The 22,571-nt window shown below is 35.9% G+C and overlaps 1 pseudogene; it reads right to left on the bottom strand.

Moving 5' to 3' along the window:
- Positions 1 to 4,970: 4,970 nt before the first annotated feature.
- LOC103725651 lies at positions 4,971 to 17,585 on the bottom strand (annotated as a pseudogene).
- Between the last annotated feature and the right edge of the window lie 4,986 nt (positions 17,586 to 22,571).

The raw sequence follows: 22,571 nt of genomic DNA, 5'->3' as shown, positions 1-22,571 counted from the left end.
TCTTGCCTTTACTTCTTCACATCTCCCATTCATGATTCAAGGACTTTCTTCTCCCCTTAGAGACAAAAGTTATGCAATTTCAGAGTCTTTTAAATAGACCCACTGAAGGGGTAGTCCAATCGCCTCACCCTGCATCCCTGTTCAGCATGGAAGAAGCCCAAGAAGCCGGCGTCCCTATTCCCTATTGGCAATTTGGGCATCCCTATTACCTATTGGCAATTTGGGTAAATCCTTCAGAGGATGGCATGATAAGAATAGGAGGTAGGAATTGGCTAGGCAGTTAGAGTAAAAAGACCCCAAAGAAATGTAGTCAGTTTTTTGGCTAAAAGTCAAAATGTCCTTGGGCCTGTTAGCAACATACTCTGTTCCAAGGCCAAAAATGTAAAAGTATTTGGGATCTTGTAACTAACCCTTAAAAGATTTTAGGGTTACCTCTTCAGAGGGGGTGATATTGGAGGGGAGGGAGTGGGCATGGATTTGATTGAAGCACCTTATATGCATGTATGAAATTCTCAATAAATTTTTTGTAAAAATGTTTTAAAAAGAAAAAGTGCCACTATTGCATCAATAGAGATATTTTTCTGGACTGGGCATTGTTGCAGTTTGTAGGCTTTATAATTGGGTAGGACTATTCATTTGTCTTCTCCCTTGGCTGTTTCCATAGCACCTTCCAATATTATGAGAACTAGTTTTCAGAGAGGAGGCTTCCATATCAGTTCCAAATTGTTTTCTCCAAGCCCTGGGCAGAAGCATATAGAGTCTTCAGCAATAGAGTCTTGGTTTCAAACTTATGGAGGTAACCAAGGACAATTGTGATAGCCTATATTGTTTTGGGGTTCTCTTAGACTAGTATGACCAAAACTTAAAGGGAGATTTCCCTTGCCAGGTATTGTGATTTTAGTCATATAACTTTTGGATACACACACACACACAAACACACACACGCGTATATTTTAAGTTCATGAAATGTGTCCCTCTGGCTTTTTCAGACATCCTTAATATTATTCATCTCACCTACCTCCCTCTACTTTTACCCTTCCCCCCTCCTCCCCAGTTATAATTTCCACATTTTTTCCATATTTGGTTTGATGGCGCTTTTGTTCTACTATCTACCTATTTAGAGCTCCTTCACCTAAGTGTCAGGTAAGATTGCTGAAGATGAAGCAAAAGACTGTAAGAGCCAGAGAACCAGGACACCTGCTGACAATTTCTTTTAGATATGACAAGGATATGCATCTATGAAATCTCAAGAGTATGTTTACATAGACGAGACATGTATAATGACAACAGTGTATGTCATTGCAATGTAAACTAGAAATTTCATAAGGTCTCACCTCTAGAAAAGAAATATAAGGAATCAATGGCTGTGGAAGAAGAAAACCAGTTTTCTCTAGAGATGGATTATCCCAACTGAGCAGCATTAAATGTATAAAAATAAAAGCATCAATAATTGGACTGGGAAGATTTTATATATCTATAAAATATATATCACACATATATGATATGCATGCCATATACATTATATACATACATATGCTATAAATAACATATATATAAGTTGGAGTGGGGAGGAGGGATAAATATAAATACTATAAAAATGGATAAAATTATTTAAAAAAACAAAGCTTTTAAAACCTACTTATCTGATCTTTTATTGAATCTGATCTTTGACAATTTAATATACCTATAAAATTCAATCTGATTACCATAACACCTCCCCATCTTTCCACACCTAGTAAGTCCTACTTTCTTTATCATTCCCTTTCAAACATCCTTTTTTTTGAGACTGACAGAGTTTAACCAGAATCATTAGTGTGATCATGGGTCTGGAACTATTGATTGGAGCCTGGTAAACTCCTCCTTGGGTATATAAGTAAAGATGATGACTGCACACAATCCCATGAGTCCATGAGTAGCCAATAGTTCAGTAGGGATGGGTAGGACCCCATGGCCTCTGCCTGATCTATAGCTGACTATTGATATGCCTCCTTTTAAATGTACAACTTTAGATTTTATATGCACAGCTTTAAATCTATATAGTGCCTGGCCTTCTCAATTAGGGATTTTGAGAAATGTCAACTTACAGAAGTAAATAAATTTTCTTAATTAAAAATGGCTGTGGGGGGGGGCTGGAGAGATGGCTCAGCGGTTAAGAACACTGGTTGTTCTTGTAGAATACCGGGGTTGGAATCCCAGCACCCCCATGGAAGCTAACAACTATCTGTAACTCCAGTTCCAGGGTATCCAACAGCCTCTTCTGTCCTCTGCGGCCATTGCACAACACAGGTGCACTTATCTACATGCAGGAAATACACACATACACATAAAAATAATAAATAAAATAACAACAAAAAAGGCTCTAAAACTGGATGTGGTGTTATGTGCTTTTAATCTCAGCATTCAGGATGCAGAGACAGGAAGATCTCCATGAGATCCAGTTCAGTCTGGACTACATTAAGAGTTCTAGCCCATCGGGGGCTACAGGGTGACTCTGTCTCAGAAAGATCAAAAGGACTACCTAAAAATTATACATATAATATCTCTACATGTGTCCATGTGTATAGCTGAGCAATATAACAAGAAATAGTATCAGACAGGAGACATCTTTTTTTGAGTTGTTAGCTAGGGTAGTCAAAGAGATGCCCCAAGTTATACAGGCTATTGCCACAGCCTTAGCTTGCCTTCCAGAACTTAAAGGTAAGACCCTACTGCTGAAGATATGACATACTTTGGACACAAGACTTGGAGCAATGGTTCTGGAACAGATCTGGATTCCACTTTCCTAAGGCTAGCTCTCATCATTTTGGAGGACATTATGCAAGCTGCTAAGAAAAAATATCAATTGATGGTCAAACCCCAGCCTTAAGCCACAATAATGACCAGCATAGCAAACTACATTAGGATAGTAGGGGCACTTCTTAAATTTTTTTATTGAATTTTTCTGTGTTTCATACAGAATACCTCAAACAATCTTAATCGTCTTTATACACCTGTCCCCACCAGCATATTCCCATAACGTTTCCCCCACTGGAACCCATATACCCTGTTATCCATGTTAAGGCCCATTATGTCCTGTCAGTGTTCCCAGTCTTTCCCCAATGCAAGTCCATCCACTGAGGTCTAGTCAGCCTTTCTAGGGACCCTTGTTTTAGGAAGATCAGCTCTTCTTCACCTAGCACCAATCAGTTGCCAATACTTCATCAGATAAGATTGGGGTAGTGTCACTTTTATCTTGGGGGTAGTCAACAGCTTCCTAATTGAACATAAAGCACGTTCAATGGGAGGGAAATCATGTGTGGTACCGTAAACATAGCCAAAGACACATGGCTGGAGAGGTCATAGATCTTAGAGAAAACCCTAAGGCTATCATATCCCTAGACAAAAAAAATTCTTACTATATGCTAAATATAGATCCTTATATTTACAGACATGTATTCCAGTCACCACTCATCAAAGAAGTTTCTTTTGCAACAAACTTTGGCTATTACAGTGTATCATAACTGGTCACAAACAGAGAATAACTGTCTGTGAAATACCCAGTCCTAAGTGACATGTATACAATGGAACCTCTACACCTAAGGCTCATGGAACATAGTGGAACAAGGGGTAGAGAAAATACTGATATATCTCTCAACTCTCATCAATGAAGCTCTCTCATGTAGCAGAAGGTAATGAACAGAAAGTGCCACAAATGGCCAAAGTGTACAGAATAAGTCTGCAGTGTGGGCCCTTGAACAAGCCTTCTATATTAAAATCTACCAACCCAGGGCTCAGGGACCATTGAGAAAGACGGCGGCAAAAGATTGTAAAATACAGTGTAGGAAGTATATGGCCATATAGCCAGAGTCTTATAAGCTCCTGGGACCTTGCTCATATGAATCTACAGCAATGGTGTCAGTGTTCCCAAGAACCATGCAAACACACACAGACAAAACCCCAGTATAGAACCGGAGAAATGGCCAGTAGACCCCAACCTTAGCCAAAGAGCTATGGGCAGCTGATTACTGCTGTATGGGGGAAAGATGATCTTCTTTAAGTGAGTGACTCTAAATAGGCTGACTAGAAATCAGTGGATGAACTTTCACTAAAATACAACTAGCCACACTAACATGACTTGATTGGCTATAATATATATGAAAGAATGCATGAAATCCAGTGGAGGTGTGTGGATGTGGGAAGGGGTATAAAGATGATTAAGATGCTTTGTATGAAATATACACAAATTCAATTTTTAAAAGACCAAAAAAAAATTGCAGCTGCCATTGAATAAATACTTTAATGTAACTTAAATGGAAAAGGATTAGTAGTTGCCATTTTAAGCAAAAATATCAAGAATTATATCACGGTTTTCATTGCTCCTTGCAACTCACCACATAAACTGTGAGAGAACCAAAGATGCTTTATAGGTTAGTTGGTTTGGACCAATCCCATCGAGGTACTTTTTTCTACTCTTTTGTTTCTTAAACATTCTAGAACTTTCTCCACCACCACTTGGCTAGTCTTGCAGACACCCAGCAGACACCACTAGGATAGACAAGAATTTGTTCAAAAGAAAGAAAAGGGTGAACCAAAACTTGACTGTATAGTAACAATGCAATTTTGCACTTGAAGCCTTGTGTTTCCTACATATTCAATGATCTAAGAATCATTAGATTATACAACTTGTAATGATTTTGTTTGATTTTACAATATGGCAAGAGTTTAAGGAAGGACATAAACTGGAGGATAACTTGAATGAAAATGAATACATTGTTATCAAATTATATAGTAAGAATAATTACCAGAAATATATTTCTCAAAACTTCCACTTATTACCATATTTACTCTGTTAAATTAAATACAACTTTGCTTCAGTAGAAAAATGTCAATACGACAGGTAGTTGTTTAACTTTAGTCCACTTATCTGTTAGCATACTAGCCATAATCAATTTACTCAAAAGGTTAATATAAAATGTTATTTCATTCTAAAGCTAGCATAGTTTTCTGTCATTCTCTGTCTTTTCAGTCTTGGAGCACACGTTTGATCTGGTTGCTAAACACTCAGCATCTTCATGATCTTCCCTGGCAGCATCAGCAGCAGTATTTCATACTTGGTTCATGATATGACGGGTCATATGACCCATGTCTACTTCAGACATTTGAATTTCAACTGGAATCTCATTTACCCATTCAGCATGCAGCTCCTCCACTCATACTTCAGTACCTTCCTCTGTCTGATTCAACCCACTTGTAGATAACTCACTTGGACCTTCTTTGGAAGCTCACAAAATGGGAATCAAGTACTTGGTTATATATGAGCAGATGTGAATGGATTTCTTTCAGTCATTTGTGTTGAATACACCTGGACCTGAAGAAACAATAACACATGTATCTTCTCAACTTTTTCTGTAATAGACATTGAAGTCACTGTTTCAGTTTGCATGTTTCTACTGAAAGGAGTTCTTTAATTGCTACATACTGTGAAATATTGTATCAGTAAGATGCCTCCTTAATTCCTTTCTTTGCAAGTCACATAGGATACAATGGCCTAGTATAGTTGTAGTATGTGTGATTAATGATAAGCACTTTTGAATTGTCCCACCTGTTACAAGCCTGTTATTTGTAAAGCTTCTACCTTCCTATCTTTCCCATGCTCCAGTCTGACATGCATTGAGATGACATTTGAAAGTGTTATTTCTAGAAAATCATTCATGACAATTTCAGCATTCAAAGGGATTTTCACCTGTATGTTTTTGAAGATGCTCTCTAAAATGTCAAAAGCACTCAAACTGTTTCTCACAGTATTGGCATATGTGAACACATTTCTCCAAATCTCTTCTTCTTACTGACATCACCTTCTTCAAAGTGGTAAAAATTTAGATGTTATTTTCCATGTGCTATAAAGAGCATTCTTTTATTGCATATTTCACACTTGATTTTTCAGTAGGCTGTGATTTCATGGGATCCTGTTTGATTATGTGCTTAGATACACAGTCATCTTCTTTAATTTGTCCTTTACTGTTCTAATCTTGATGGTACCTGCAATTAATATCCACCAACAATGCTACAGCAGAATCAGCAGAAGAATCAATGCTTCAGATTCCTTTATGGACTACTGAATCCAGTTCTAAAATTTTCATGCCTTCATCTTCTACTTATAATGTGTCTTCATCTATTTCAGCCGGAGTTTCATCAGGTTTGTATTTTGCAGATGGCAATGACTTGGTTGTAATATTTGATGTTTTTGTAATCTTTCTTTTTTGGACTCATTCTTTTCCTATAATGAACCTGAGTACTGTTTCTCAATTGGAGAGTATTTTTAATAGCTTCTAGCATTTGTAGAAACTCTGATAAGTATCATAATCATTGCTTTCTTCTTGCTGTTTTCAGTAACTTTGATATATGTGTGCACCCAGTAAAATAACAAAAATTCATTTTACCAACATCCTCCTTGCTGGATAACTTTTAACTCTAAACCTGATACAATCAAGAATCACCTGCCCAACATAAGGAACTTTTGGCAATTGATGGTTTCTGGGATGGGGAAAGACACTGTCTTACAGGATGGGACACTTGGTAGGCCCAGTAGATGGACCCTTACTGAAGGACATTTGGGGACACAAATCAGACTCTATAGGTGATATCACCTATAGATATATAATATTATTTATATAATATATACATAAGAATACATTAGAAATATATGATAGTACATTAAATTATGTGGGGTGGGCAGTGGTGGAAGCACAGATAGGTGAGGGGATCTAACTATCATCAAACTATACTATATGAAAATTGCAAAAATTCAATAAAATTTTTTATCTTGAGTTAATTTCTTTTTTAATATTAATTTTTAATTTTTTATTGAACTAATAAAATTTCATACAATATAGCCCACTCAAATCCAGACTCCCCAATTCCCCCTTGAACCCTACCTAACCCTACGCACTCTGTCATGCATGCTGAGTCCTATTCATTCAGGTGTTTGTACCAAAATGTCTTTCAGTATAAATGCGTTGACTGGAGTCTAGTCAGCCAAAAAGGGGGGAGGGGAGGAAAGGAATCATCTGGGAAGAGGCAGGGAAGAGAGTAGATTAGGTGTCATGCAAATAAGTCTGTGGGAGATTGTCTTGATTGTTGATTGTTTATTGAGGTGAGGAAACCCTTCCTGAATGTGAATGGCATTATTTCATGAGCTAAACTTTGAACTGTGGTATAAGAGTGAAGAAAACTAACTGAGCAGAAGCAGCAAACAAGCAGGCACCATGGGTGCATTCTTTTCTCCGTGTACTTCACTGTGGATATGATGTGATTAGTTGCTTCCAGCTACTGTCACTGTGATATCTCTACAGTAATGGTCTGTAACCTGGAATTTTAAGCCAAATAAACCCTTTCTTCCTTTATGTCATTTTTTTGGTCAGGATATTTTATCATAATCTCAAGCCCTTAAAATGGTGTCTGTCAGCAATCAGGGTGATACTGGTAAGCTGGTCTTTCTTTACTCACCTATCATTTTATGATGCTTAGACAATGTCTGAAGGTATTCCATAATTTATTCAGCCTTCATGGCCTTTAGGCTGCTCTGATAGGAGCTGGGTAACTGAAACTGGAGTAATTTGTCTATAGTGCCAGTTCCAGTGGCAATCTGGGTTTTGACAGGTCTCCTTCAAGGCTTTCCTTTCCTTTCTGTTTCATTGCTTCACCCATTTTTATGATTTACTAGGACATGTGGATACTTGAAGTTAGTCACACTGCTTCATCCTAGCTGCAAGGGAAATTACATTAGGGGATATAGTCTCCTTACGTCATGAAAGAGGAAACAAGACAGAATATTTGACAGTCACTCTGGATTTAGCACATCTTTCTCCAATTGGAATGATGAAAATTTGGAGGAATAATACATAAATTCTAGCTCCCTGAAAAACAGAATACATTGTGACTACTTGCAACACAAAATGCACTATCCTTCTGAAAGCCTTTGAAGTCAGAAAGTATATCAAAGAATATTTTCTCTTTTTGTTCATTATGATTTGTATTAATTTCTGAATAGGCTGTCACCAGCTTCTTCACAAAATTTTTACAATCTTCGCAGCATTAACATCGGATACCAAAGGTTGAGAGCTTAATCCTTAAGATACCCCCAAACACTTTAAATGTAAGTCACAAAGCCCAAGCTATTTTACCTGTGTTTCTATGATTGGTTATGAGTGAGCATCTAAGAATTTGCTCCACAGTTTGATTGATTTTCTCAAATAGCTCACACAGTCCAGCCATACTCTTCATGGAACTAGAGGGAAAAAGAACATGAAATTCATATGAAAGCAAAAAGATTTAGAATAACCAAAGAAATACTAAGGAGCTTATGAGTTTATTATAAAATTCATTAATAAAGGATAGAAATAAAGAGATGTCTAGGACAAGATATAGGAAAAGGGCACAGAGCTTAAAGAAGTACTATACTGTAAAACCCTCTGCATGTTCAGCTTGTTGAAAGCATTACAAATACTGTTCTTTGAAGATTTAATAAATCAGTCATTACAGAGTATGAGTGAAGAATGAACAGTAATGTGCAAATACTATTTAAAAAAGGAGAGTAATTTAGTGAAAACAGAATGAATGGGGAAAGTGAACCTGTTTATTCAGACTCTACTTGGCTTCGCTTTACCACTTTTCTCCTCTGTGGTTTTGAGAGAATTCCCATTCTGAAATAATGGGCTTATAATTTATTATTAGAAATTTTAAACTAGAGGATTTATTTGTGGGCAATTCTAGAACAAGAAGGCAGGAAACATATGCTTGAAGTTTGTGACTCATATTGTGGAAGAGAAATTTGAATTTCTGTGGTTTGTCTTACAGAAGAAGTGAAGGCAAAAGAAGTCAGTGAAAGATGGTTTTATTCCAGAGATCTGCAGAGTCCCAATATTACTTTCACTTTTATTGTTAGGAACCTGTTGTAAGGCTGGTTAAGGAATCAAGGAAACTGAATTATATACCTATCTCACTAATAAATTAAGAAATGACAACAGCTATAAGAGTAATGTTCCAGGAAATATACATGAAAACCAAAGTATGTATATATATGTAAAAAAATCCACATTGTGCTGCATTAGTCAAACAACTATGTAATCGGTTAACAATTTCAAAATCTTATATAGTAGTTATATATTATTTTGCTTTTTATTTTGCATTTTTATTATATACAACATTTTAATTAAATTTTTGTGCATTTAATATACTATATCTTAATCATAATTAGTCTCCCCTCCCCTGTTCACACTACACTTAGCCTCCCTGACAGATTTCATGCATTCTGTCATTTATGTTAAGGCCTAGCAAGTCAAGTTTGTATCCCCAGATGTCCCTCAGTGTGAGTTCATTCATTGGAGGCTACATCAGCTTATTAAGTTTCACCCCCTTAAAGAAGATCAACTTTCCCTCACCCAGCAGTGATCAGATGCCAATCATGCCTCAGCTAAGTTTGGGGCTTCTTACCCATTTCCCCAGTTTTATGCTTTTTTTCTAGTTTGAGTTTGCATAACTGTTTTGCATGCTGTCACCATTGCTCTAAGTTCATATGAGAACATTCTCAGTGGCCTGGAAAATATTGGTTTTTTTTTTTGTGGTCATCTACCAACTCCTGACTCTTATAGACTTTCTGCCCCTCTTCCACAAAGTCTCTGATCCCTGGGTGGCAGAGGCTTAATATAGACATCTTATCCAGGGCTATATACTCTGTAGTCTCTTATTCTCTAAAGTTTGGTCAGCTGTGACTTTCTGTGTTAATCACCCTCCATTTCATGAGGAAGTTTGTGAGAGGTGATAGATGCATTAATATTCTTTCTACCCCCTATTCTGTTATGTTTCATAAGCCTTAGTTGTAGAAATTCCATTGTGAATGTGTCATTTATGGCTGGGCTTCTCACAGGCCCTTATTCTCTCTGTTTGACCATTTGTGGAATTCTGTAATAGTCTTTTTCTGTTTCAAAAAGAAGTTTCTTTGATGAATGGTGAGAGGTATCTTGTCTGTAAATAAAAGGATATATATTTAGCATACAGGAAGAAATTACTGTCTAGGTATTCAACAGGCAGTTTTTTCTCTATGATCTATGACCTATCAAACTATGTGAATTTGTCTGTGTTTATAATATCATACATAAGTTCTCTCTCATTGACTGAGTTTTCAGTCCAATTAGATACCTGTTGATTATCCCCCAAGATACCAGTGTCACTACTGTACCAATAGAGAGATTTTGCTGAGCCAGTTGTTGTTGTGGTTATTAAGCTATATAGCTGAGTTGTGCCATTGATTGATTTTCTTACCTTCGACTTCTGGGAGAAAATCAAGACTTGTAGCAATAACCTGTGTTATTTTAGTAGTATCTTAAGACTGTCCCTGACCAACTGGGATACACTCCAAGTCCTCGTAAGGATGTTTCCTCTGTCTGGCCCTGTGTTTCTTATTATATAGTCTTCAGCTATACAATACACTCATATACATATATTGCTATATGTATTTTTAAGTAGCATTTTGTACTAATGTTTCCCTCTGGTTTTTCATATCATCTAAGCATTATTAATCTCTCCACTCCATTTCTTTTTATTTTTTAGACTGTAATGACTATTTTTACATGAATTTTTAACAAATTGCTTAGTTCATATGTTCTGAAAAAATTTAAAAGTACAGTTATTTTGAGAAATCCTTAATATTTGTTATGGTTTGAATATAAAATATACTCTATAGTGTTTTGTGCTACTTAAGTTTTATGTACTTAAAAAATCCTGGAGTCACCTAGGAAGATGGAACTTCAACTGAAGAATTTCTGAGATCTGATTGTCCTATAGGCTTGTCTGTGGGGGGCTTATCTTTATTATGTTAATTGATACTGGAAGGCCTGCCCCACTATGGGCAGCAACATTCCTGGGAAGGTAGTTCTTGGACTGCATAAGAAAGCTATCATCATGAACAAAGCCAGAGAGTGAGCTAGCAAGCAGTGGTCCTCCACGGCTTCACATCAATCTGATGCTTGTGTTCTTTAATTGATTTCTCTTAAGAATGATCCATAAACTAGATGTAGAAGCTAAATAAATTGTCTCTTCCCTTAAGTTGCTTTTGGTCAGAGTGTTTAATCACAGTAACAGAAAGGAAACTAAAACATGGTTATAGTTCATGAAAGTAAAATAAATGAACTTTCCAGTGTCCAACCTGTGGGTGCGATTTACCCGTATTCAGAACCTGAAATAGCACCTGCTTATCCACTCAGGAATTAAACCATTTCAGTGTGATTGCTATGGGAAAAAGCTCACTGGGATTTACTTGCTAAAGATGTGTAGCCTAAAGCATGAAATGATTTCTTAGAATGGGGCTACTTAAATGGGGAGTAAGAAGAGGTCCTTGTTCAGTATTATCTTGGAGAACATAGTTTTGAAAACAACTCTTCTGTTCAAATGTCTGTAATCTCACAAGTCTCCTTAGTCCAGAATTGTGAAAACACTTTCTCCTTGGGGTCTCTTGGTAGGCTTACAGAAAAGGAGAAAAAGTGGAAGAACAGCCAAAGAGCAGTGCTTGTGTTGAGGCCACCCGGGATGATCCCCCCTAAGTCAGAGCTGTCATCTATAATTGTTGAGTAATTTTGTGATTTGGCTTTATTTTTGATTTTTAGAAAGTATCCGTACTTGGTCTTGTACATCTAAATTTAATTTAATTTTCTGAGCAAGAAAGTGTTTCCCTTTGAAAACCCTGAGACTGTTGGGGTTTTTATTATTTAATTTTTCTAGAAAAGAGAGATTGCTTGTTTGGGTGTACAGTAACACATAATATTGAAGCAGAACATAAACTCTGAGACTCAAGGAACCAGTTGATTAAAATCATACCAGTTCTTTTTTTGTTAAAAGCAGGCTAATAAGAGATCATTAGATACAGAAGAAATCAAATGGTTGTTGACCCTTTTGACCAGTGCTTGTGCTGAGGCCATACAGAATGACCCCATTGAGGTGGGATATTACTAAACAGAATTTGACAATGGCCTAAGTAGTAGTTTACTCCCTTATGTAGTATGCCATAACCCTGTAGTTTTGGAAGCTTTCTTTAAAACTAAGGCAAAAACTTCTGAAATCCACCATATTTTTTAAGCTATTATGATTTTTCATGGTAAAAATTTGGCATTGGACAGGCATTTCCTGTACTTTTATAGTACCGCTGCAAAGGCAGAGATGCATGATTGAGAAGAGTCATGCTGCAGATGGAATGACAAACAGTGTAGAATAAGTTATGTATACTCCAACTAGCTTTATAGGAACTCTTTGAATACTGTTTTTCTTACTAAAGTTAATGCTTACCTGGTTTTTAAATGTTAATGCTTGGCTAACTTGGCTAACTAGGTCACCCAGTCAATTTCCTTTGTCCCATCAAACAAACCTTTCCTTTGCATATACTATTATACTGTCATATAAAAGAAAAACATTGGAGACATTCTATATTATACATATATAGTTTTATGTATTGTGGGGAATGTTTTTGCTGTGCTGTTTTGGACAAAATAAAGAACTCTGTTTTGAGGCAAAAAAAAAAAAAAAAAAAGCAATAAGGGCATAATTAGGTCTTAAGGGAAAGAGAACAGAAAAAAACCTAGCAGGATATGTCTGCTAATAAAGCAGAATAGAGGCTGCTGGAAGGAAGGAACAGGATCAGCACAGTGATGGGAAGGGGATGGATGAAGGAGGGGAGTGAGAAGCAAAAGCAACAAAAATAAAATATGTATAAAAATGCCAAATGAAATCAGTTACACTGTATGCTATTTTTAAAAACAACAAGAACAAAAGAAATATCCTCCAAAGACTCTTGTGTTTTGGGAGGTTTAGACAACTTTAAGAGGTGGTATCTATCTGGGGTAATTGGGTCACTGGGGGAAAGTCCTGGAGAGCTGGGGTTTCCTTGGCCATATTCTCTCTCTCTCTCTGTCTCTCTGTCTCTCTCTCTCTCTCCAGAAATCTCTTCTTCCATAGTTTCTGCCTCAATGTCTCTCTCTCTCTCTCTCTCTCTCTCTCTCTCTCTCTCTCTCCAGAAATCTCTTCTTCCATAGTTTCTGCCTCAACACAGGCCCACCCAGAAACATAGAACTAGCTTTACGTATTTTAAACTGTGACATAAATATCTAACCAAGTTTTTATTTACATATAACACAATTCACTTCTGAAGGAAGTTAAAGCTTCAATTATTCATTTTCAGATAGAATTCACATTAATATACACCTTTTCAAAGAGACATATTTAACAATGATTGAAAAAATTAAATGCCTCATTTGCTCATATCTTTTTCTTTTATGAGAAATTACTCATTCTCATTCTCTTCATTTAAAGAGAGGACTTACATACTATTGTTTGGTTTATAGGGGCTAGAGACATGGCTCGGTGGTTAAGAGCACTGACTGCTCTTGCAGAGGACCCAGGTTTGTTTCCCAGCACCCACATGGCAGTTAACAACTGTCTGTAACTCCATTTCCAGGAGATCTGACGCCCTCTTCTGCCCTCCATGAACATTGCATGACACAGGTACACTTATCATACATGCAGGCAATACACTCATACACATAAAAATAAAATAAAAATAAAAAGGGTTGATACAAGTGACTTCTTTTATTAGATAAACATCTTTTGCTGACAATATTGACTTTAGTGTGCTCTGAATAAAGTTTACTACTGGTATATTAACACAATCTTTCTTGCCCATAACCATTAGAGAATCTCCCTTTGTTCCTAAATTTTACTTTGTGGTAGAAAAACATGCTGGAACAATGAAGGATACAAATTTTACAAATGCATCCCAGATTAATAGCTCAAAGCTCTAGGAAGAACATTTAATAAGAACAATATTATACTTCTGAGTTTTCACTTAGTCTCTACACTTTTGAAATATCTGAGCACATGGTTCTAGTAAGTTGGGATTTCTTATAGTCTGAATTTCACATGTGAAATGTCATTCTTTTTCTTCATCTTTTGGTAAGCCCAGATGTTAAGTGCTTCAAACTTTAAGAACGTAGAGAGAATTACACGCTTCTACGCCTATCCTTAAAATGTTTATTTGACACTGTTAATTTTGCTATTAATTAGGCTGTATCAATCTTAAATTTCTTTCTTTTCTAGTCACCTCATGATCAAAATTTTATTTGTGAGCAGAGTGTTGAATATTTTAATGACTTAGCTACTCATAATTCAACCTAATTTTCTTTAAGGGAAAATAACTGCTGTAGTCTTCCTTTGCTGCATAAAAATCTATAAAACTGTACTGTAAAGCAATAACAACCAGTAACTATCCATAACTGTGAAGTTTGTAAAGGGGTCAGAAGGCCGTTTGTTTATTCTCATGGCATTGACTAGCCACTTTAACTCTGTTTATAACAAGGTCCTTAGATATTCTTACTGAAACATGTTGTTTCTCATGTGGGTGAAGTGGAATGGCTAGGCTCTGCCTTCAACTCTCTCCATCATTTCAGTCTTTAATCATCTCAGGGCCTTTGTTTTTCAGAGTATCCTAACTTTCTTTCACAATGGCTGACCTATCAAAGAAGAAAAGCAAAAGCTAACAGGGCTCCTAAGGGTTAAATCCAGAACTGATCTAGAATTACTTCCAACACCTATATTGGTCCAAAGTAAGTCAAAAGACAACCTGTCATCGAAATGAGGAAATTGACTCAATCTACAGATTGGAATTATAGCAATGCAGTACAGGAAAGGAAGATAGTGTTAATATTTTCTGTAGAAGTTTTATTATGTAAACTTCTGTGTGAGGAGAAAATTCAATTGCGAATCTAGAATTCGTTCTTTAAAATGACAAATGAGTCAGTTGTGTTAATAGGGGAAAATACTATTTAAGTGTTTTAAAATAATAAAAACAAGATTTTGCAAAGGATATTTCTCAGGTGACAAATTTTATTGATAAGGTCTCAATAAATATTCTTTGGAATAAAGAAATACCTTTATGAAACAACTGGATATCCCACACTCATCTTTAGTCTTTATCTCACAAATTACTATGATAAATACTCTAATAAGTACCATAGTATCAGTGTTTTACAGTATTTCACACATTTCTCAATTTTTATGACAGTTGTTTTTTTAATTTTTCATTCCAAGAATCTTGCTAACTCCTCACAAGGAAATGTTTTGAGAACACTGTGATGTAGACTTAAGTTTAATTGCACCAGGAAGCCTAAGAAAATTTTATATCACCTGATCAAATATTTAAGTTTTGTAATAGAGGTGGGGGAGGCAGTGACTTCAGATATTTCTCCTGCTTTTTGTTTGTTTCTGGTAGTTTTTATTTTATTTTATTAAATCCTGAGAGTCTTTAATATTGCCAGATTCTTATGACCATTAGTGATTGTTTGAAGTAGCAGCATAATTAGAAACTTCAGAATTAAGATATACTGTCACATATAAATATATATTCAGTTACTATATGGTTGCTATATTCTGTTACAGCATATTGCCTCATTTTTCAACAGCCCTTTATACTTACCACTAGGGACTAGTACAACTCTCTCTCCTTACCACTGTACTGAACAACAGAGACAGATCATTAATGATCTGAAGACCATATATCTAAGAAACTACAAATTTGTAAGAAAGAATGTGAGTCAAAGATTTAAAGGCAATGGAATACAGGAAATGCAATGAATGAAGCTAAACACCAAAATTCTGAGTTTGATGACTAGGTAAATTGGGGAAGTCCAAGCATTCTTTACAAGTATTGTTTTCTGACATGCAGCAGAAAGGTATTTTGGCTATTATAAACAGGAAAGGATTCAGAAACTGCAAAATGAATTAGACTTGAAATAATAGGCATCTGCCAAAATAAGCCAAGGGGCAGGACCTAAAACATAGGCCGTACCACTTATGAATTATAGTTAGATGCCACTGTCATTTCTTTGGATATAAATTTAGATTTTTTTTATTTTTGCCTATTGCAAATAATACTATTAACATGCATGTATAAATATTTGAGTATGTATTTTTAATTTTTTCCGATATATCAGGTAGTAAAATTATTCGGTCCTATGGTAATTCTATGTTTAAATTTTTGGCAATTTACCAAATTATTTTCCACAATGGGCATACACTCAGATTCCCAACAACAGTGTTTGAGCATACTGATTTCCTTGCTGATACTTATTTTCTATTTTTACCACCATGGGGAAAATATGAAGTGCTTGCTTATTTGGATGTATTTATATATTAAAAATATTATGTAAACATTTCTATGTTTTCATAGAACTAACAATACACAAATATGGGGAGTTTGGTTTGGAAACATAAGAAAATACTGTTTGTGATTCTGTCTTCTGTTCAGAGGTTTGGATTTTTAGTTTTGTAAATTGTAGGTATTCAATAAGTGAATTCATCCAGTTTCCTCATAAAGTTTTTCACTGTATACTTCTGTAGATACTTATAATACCTTTTTATTTCTGTAAGGTAGATAGTAATGTTGTCACTTTAGTTTGTCTTCTCTCCCTTGTTCTCTATCATCAATGCTTGAAGTTTGCCACTTTTATTGATCTCTCCACATAATCAAATTTTGAGGGGAAAATTTCATTCTCAAATATAATCACTTACTGCTGAAAATTTTTCTGAATATTGTCCCACATTATCATATTTTGTCATGTTATAGTGTTCATTGAACTCTATATATAGTCATGAATTCTATTTTTCTTTTAAAATAATCTCTTGAGTGTTTAGAATAAAACAATTGAATAGACAACAGATGTTGACAGGAACCATTCATTTTGGAAAACACTAAGATTTTTCTTGAGGATCAGAATGAATCTAGGCCCTTCATCATCACATTCTTGGGGGAAGGGGACCTGAAAAGTACATCAGACAGTACTGTGTGACAGCATCAAGAGCACATGAAACAGGTATATAGTGATTTGGCCCTAGGGAATCAAATCTATACTTCTGAACAGCTACTTAAAAAATTCTGTGGCAGAGGACCAAGGAAGGCCTTGCATCACTGAATAGATGACTAAATCCTAGAAAAGAGTATGTCCATAGATTTCCTCTGCAAGAAAGAATCCTTTTTGGGAGATATAGGAAAGATCTCATGCCTCGGGGAGTGCCTAATTATCACATATTTAGGAAAAGAGCCCTAATGTTGGGAGCCCATTTGTTCCATGCTACTACATTACTGGCTGTGGCAGAATCTGTATTGCCTGTAAAAGCACCTCTTCCTTGTGTGCTCATGGATTTATATAGCATGTAATACAGCAATGTGGAACATTGAAACACTATCTGGGAATGAACTGATAGCAGCCTTCCTGATTTTTGGGCTCCCAATAGATCTAATAAGTGTCATTTAAGGAATGACAGTTTCTTTAGGAATGAATACTATTTTTGCCAGTGAGACCAGGTGCTACCATTGCAGAAGCCCCAGACCAAGAATTCACATTGTTCCTTTGAGTTGTATTGAATTAAACTTCCTGAACTCATCAAAATTGCAGAAGATCAAATTCTAAGACTAATCTAAAGCAGGTGAAGTTTAGGCTGTCTATCAGATTACACCTGACCCTAGAATTAATGTGCTGTAACAACTTACTTCCCTTGCTCACAGTCATGGTGGTATTTCTGACAATTTAGATTCCCTAAATTCTAGTTCTATATTCACCTCCTATTCGGCAACTAAATTTTCACTCTCTGTTTACTTCTAACAGAAGTAAAATATGTATCAACTTGGAAAACAATTATTTTGACTCAAGCTGTTGGTACATAAAGCTAATTTTGGATAAATATTTTTTTCAAAATTATCTTGTGTTATATTTTCATTAATTCCTTACTGCTTAAAAAAAAAGTGTATCTGATTCCATTCTTCTTGCCCACCCTACCCTGTCACTTTCCAGACTTACCTACTACCCCTCCCACCATACACCCAGACCATTCTACTACTCTGCAAGAACCTGGAGCACACACCAATTTATTTTTTCATACCTGAACAAAAAGCAACCAGTTACATAATCAATATAAACAGAAACAGAATTAAGCTAAATGAAAGCAGAGTAGAAGATCCTAATCACATAATCAACAAAGAACATTCATATGCTCAAACAGCAGCACACACACAAAAAATATGAAAACCCAAGAGAATATGTGCCCCTCCCAAACCCACTAGTTCTACCAAAGTGCACTACATACTGTGAGAACAATGGTGAGGAACAACAGGATGCAGAATTTAAAATAACAATCATAGGCATGATCAAAGATATTAAGAAAACACAGACAACCAACTCAAAGAACTCAAAGAGGAAAAGCATAACTTTTGATGGAATCCCAAGAATATACAATATCTGGCCTAATGAAATATCAAGGACTATTCATGACTTGAAAAGTGAATTCACAAAAGAGATAGAACTAGCTAAGAAAATGCAAATGGAAATGAACATGAGATTGAAAAACACAATAAATCAATTAAAAACAACAGGAAAAAGCCTCACAAGTAGAAAGAATGAAGTGAAATACAGAATATCAAGACTGATGATAAAGTTGAAAATCTGGACTCTTTAAGCAAAACCTATGTAAAATTCAAAAAAAAGTAATAATCAGGAAATGTGAAACAACATGAAAAGACCAAATCTATGAATTATAGGCACACAGGAAGGAGAAGAATCTCAGGTCAATGACATTTAACAGATCTTCAACAGAATTATAGAAGAAAACTTGTATCCAAGAACATACATGCACCAAACTCTGGAGAACACAATTTCATAAAAAAACAGTACTCCAGAACTATAAAACACAGATTACCTCCAACTCAGTAATAGTAGGTGACTTTTATACCCCAATATCTTCAATAGACATGTCAACTAGACAAAGAATAAACAGTGTGACATCTAAATTTAATGACATCTTACATGAAATGGACCTAACAGATATCTACAGTATATTCTACCTAAGCACCAAAGAATACACTTTCTGCTCAGCAACCAATGCAAGTTATTCTAAAACTGACCACAATCTGGGACATAAAACAAATCTTAACAAATAAAAAGAAATTGAAATAATCCCATGCATTCTATTGGACCACAGTGCAATAAAGCTTATAATTAAGAGCAAAAGAAGCTCTAGTAACTACACTAACTCATGGGGAGATTAAACAACACACTCCTGAATGATGAATGCATCAAAGAAGAAATTATGAAAGAAATAAAAGCATTCCTGGAACAAAATGAAAATGAGGATACAACACACCAAAACCTCCAGAATTCCTTAAAAGCAGTCTTAGGAGGGAAGTTAGAGCTCTTAATGTCTACATTAAAAATAATCAGAAAGAGCATGTAAATGAGTTAACAGTACAATGTAAATGACTTAACAGTACAATTCTAGACTTTGTAAAGGTAAGAACAAGCAAGCCTAAACCCATTAGATGAGAAGAAATAACAAAAATCAGAGTAGAAATTCATGAAATAGAAACAAAGAAAACAATACCAAAAATTTCAGTGAATCTAAGAGCTGGTTCTTTGAAATGCTAAACAAGATAGACAGGCTCTTAGCCGAGTTAACCAAAAGAAAGAAAGAGCAAATCCAAATCAACAAAATCAGACATGAAATGGAAACATCACAACAGACACAAAAAATCCAGAATATTGTAAAGCAATATCAGTAAAGGGGAAGATTATAAAATTAATCTACAAAACACACCATTCTATATACCAATAACAAGCAATCAGAAAAAGCATTCATGGAAACCCTCCCATTCACAATAGTGTCCAAAAATATTTAGGAATAGATCTAATCAAAGCCATTGAAGAACTCTACAATGAAAATTTCAAATCTCTAATAAAAGGGGTTGAGGAAGACACTAGGAGATGGAAAGACCTACCACGCTCATGAATTGGAAGAATCAATAATGTGAAAATGATCATCTTACCAGAAGCAAGTTGATTCAATGCAATGCCAATCAAAATACCTACAACATCCTTCACAGAGCTTGAAAAAAAATCATCCTAAAATTCATATGGAATTAAAAAAGACCTCAGATAGCCAAATCAATCTTGGGCAAAAAGAACAGCACTGGTGGGATGACCACACCAGATCTGAGATTATATTACAGAGCTATAGTCATAAAACCTTAATGGTCACAAACATAGACATAGATCAGTGGAACACAATGAATGAGTACCTGCAATTTCAACCACCTGATTTTTAACAAAGGTTCCAAGAATACACAATGGAGAAAAGACAGCATCTTCAAACAATGCTCATGGAAAAACTGGATCTCCACCTGCAGAAGAATGAAATTGGGCCCTTATCATTCACACTGTACAAAAGGCAACTCCAAAACTGAAACTCAGAAACTGGTAGAAGAAAACATAGGAAGGTCCTTCCAAGACATAGGCATAGGAAAGTATTTTCTAATTCTGACACCACTGCTTAGGCATTAATGTCAACAATCAATAACTGGGACCTCAATAAACTATGGGGATTCTGCACAGCAAAAGAAAGAGCCAAAGAAGGGAAGAGAAAACACCAGATGGGAGAAAATCTTGACTAGCTACATATCTGACACAGGATTAATATACAGAATATACAAAGAACCCATCCAAAAAAAAAAAAGAAACAAGAAAATTAACAACCCAATAAAATGGCAGACTATAGACCTGAACAGGGAGATCACAAATGAAAAAATAAAAATGACTAAGAAGCACCTTACAAAGTTCTCCACATCATTAGTACTTAGAGAAATGCAGATAAAAACCACTTTAAAATTCCATTTTACCCAAATCATACTGGATAAAAAAAATCAATAGAACAAAAAACTCTAAATGCTGGAGAGGATGTGGAGACAAAGGAATACTCATTTACCGTTGGAAGATATGCAAACTCGGGTGCAACCACTATGGAAAGAGTATGGAGAACTCTCAAAAAAGTTAATAATGAATTTACTATATAATCCAGTTATATCACTCCTTGGCATATAACCAAAGGATGCATCATACTTTAGAGACACCTGTACCTCTGTGTTTATTGCTGTTCTCCTCATAAGAGCTAAGAAATAGAAACAACCTAAATGTCTCTCAAATGACAAATGGGTAATGAAATTGTACATTTACACAATGGAGTTCTACTCAGCCATAAGAAATGCTGATATTATGAAATTTACAAGTAAGTGGATGGAACTAGAGAGTGTTATACTAAGGAGAGTAAGAGAAATTCAGAAAGGCAAGTGGTGTATGTCCTCCCTTATTTGTAGATTACAGCACCAATCCATTATATGTGAGTATATATAATATGATGTAACACCAAAAGCAAGGAAAATGGAAAGGATACATGGACATAAAGGAAAAGGAAGAACCCGAAAGAGGGGAATAATAGAGAAAAGATGTTGCCAGGGGGAGATACAGAAAGTGGGAGTGTTAGGCAGTGAGGAGAGGAGGGAGGGACATGCAACCAGCCAGGGTGTGTCTGTGGGGGAGTCAGGAGATAGTGGATGGTGGGAAGCATGTGTTACTGGGGGGAGGGTGGGGATAATGGAGGCACTGGGACTGGGGAAGGACTAGGGAGTTTACATGGGAAGGAAAAGAGTAGAGATGGATGAGCCTTGGGTGGTTAGGAAACCCAGAGGGAAACGTGATGCCCTCTAAACCCCATGAGAAGTGCACGTACAGCATCTAAACATTAATGCATATGTATACCTGGGAACTGCTTGGCAAGGAACACAGTGCCAGACATAAGAGACCTTACTTTAATAGTTGGTGAGACTGGTCTAAGAAACTCCCAAAATAATACAGGCTATTGATAAATCTCTTGGTTATCTCTGATAGGACCTTACTGCTGAAGACAGGACATGCTTTTGATACTGAAATTGGAGGAATGAAGTGGGAACTGGCCTCTACCCAAAGTTTACTATCATAATGCTTGATGATAATATGCAAACTTCTAAGGGAGGAAAACAATCAGTTGTCCAACCCAGGCCTAAACTCTAATAACCATAATGGCCAAAATGGCAAACTACCTATAGTAGCACAGTATTGGTACTGTTATCTGGGAGGAAATCAACAGCAGCGAAGTAACAAATATTGATGATGATATTCAAACAAGGAAACCTCAGTCATTATTGGTGGAACTGGAAGCTAGTATAGCCACTGAGGAAAACAACATGGAGGTACTTCATTAAATTAAAAGTACAAATGCTAGGCAATCCATACATTCCCAAACTGAACATATATACAAAAGAAATTGAATAAGTATTTGTGATGACTAATATTTGTTCTCAATGTGACAGTGTATAGAATCACCAAGTAGAGAAGGCTCTAGGTATGCCCATGAGATATTACCTAGAGTAGGTTATCCTTTTCTTCTGTTTGTGATAGATTTTCTAGATTAGGATAACTGTGGTAGGAAGATGCACCTTAGTGGTAGATGGCACCTTTACATGACTGGGGTTGGAACTGAATAAAAAAAAGAAAGCCGAGACCTCTCATTCATACCTCTCTGTTTTCTGACTGTGAATTCAAGATTCCCAGTACTCTCAAGTTCCTGTCACTGTGAATGCCCTGTCATGGTGGACATTACTCTCAAACTATAAGCTAAAGATAAATCTTTAAAGC

Source organism: Nannospalax galili, unplaced genomic scaffold (genome assembly GCF_000622305.1).
Source record: "Nannospalax galili isolate Female #2095 unplaced genomic scaffold, S.galili_v1.0 scaffold10, whole genome shotgun sequence".
NCBI classification, from domain to species: domain Eukaryota; kingdom Metazoa; phylum Chordata; class Mammalia; order Rodentia; family Spalacidae; genus Nannospalax; species Nannospalax galili.
The sequence above is the reverse complement of the archived record's forward strand: the minus strand, read 5'-3'. Positions and strand labels throughout refer to the sequence as shown.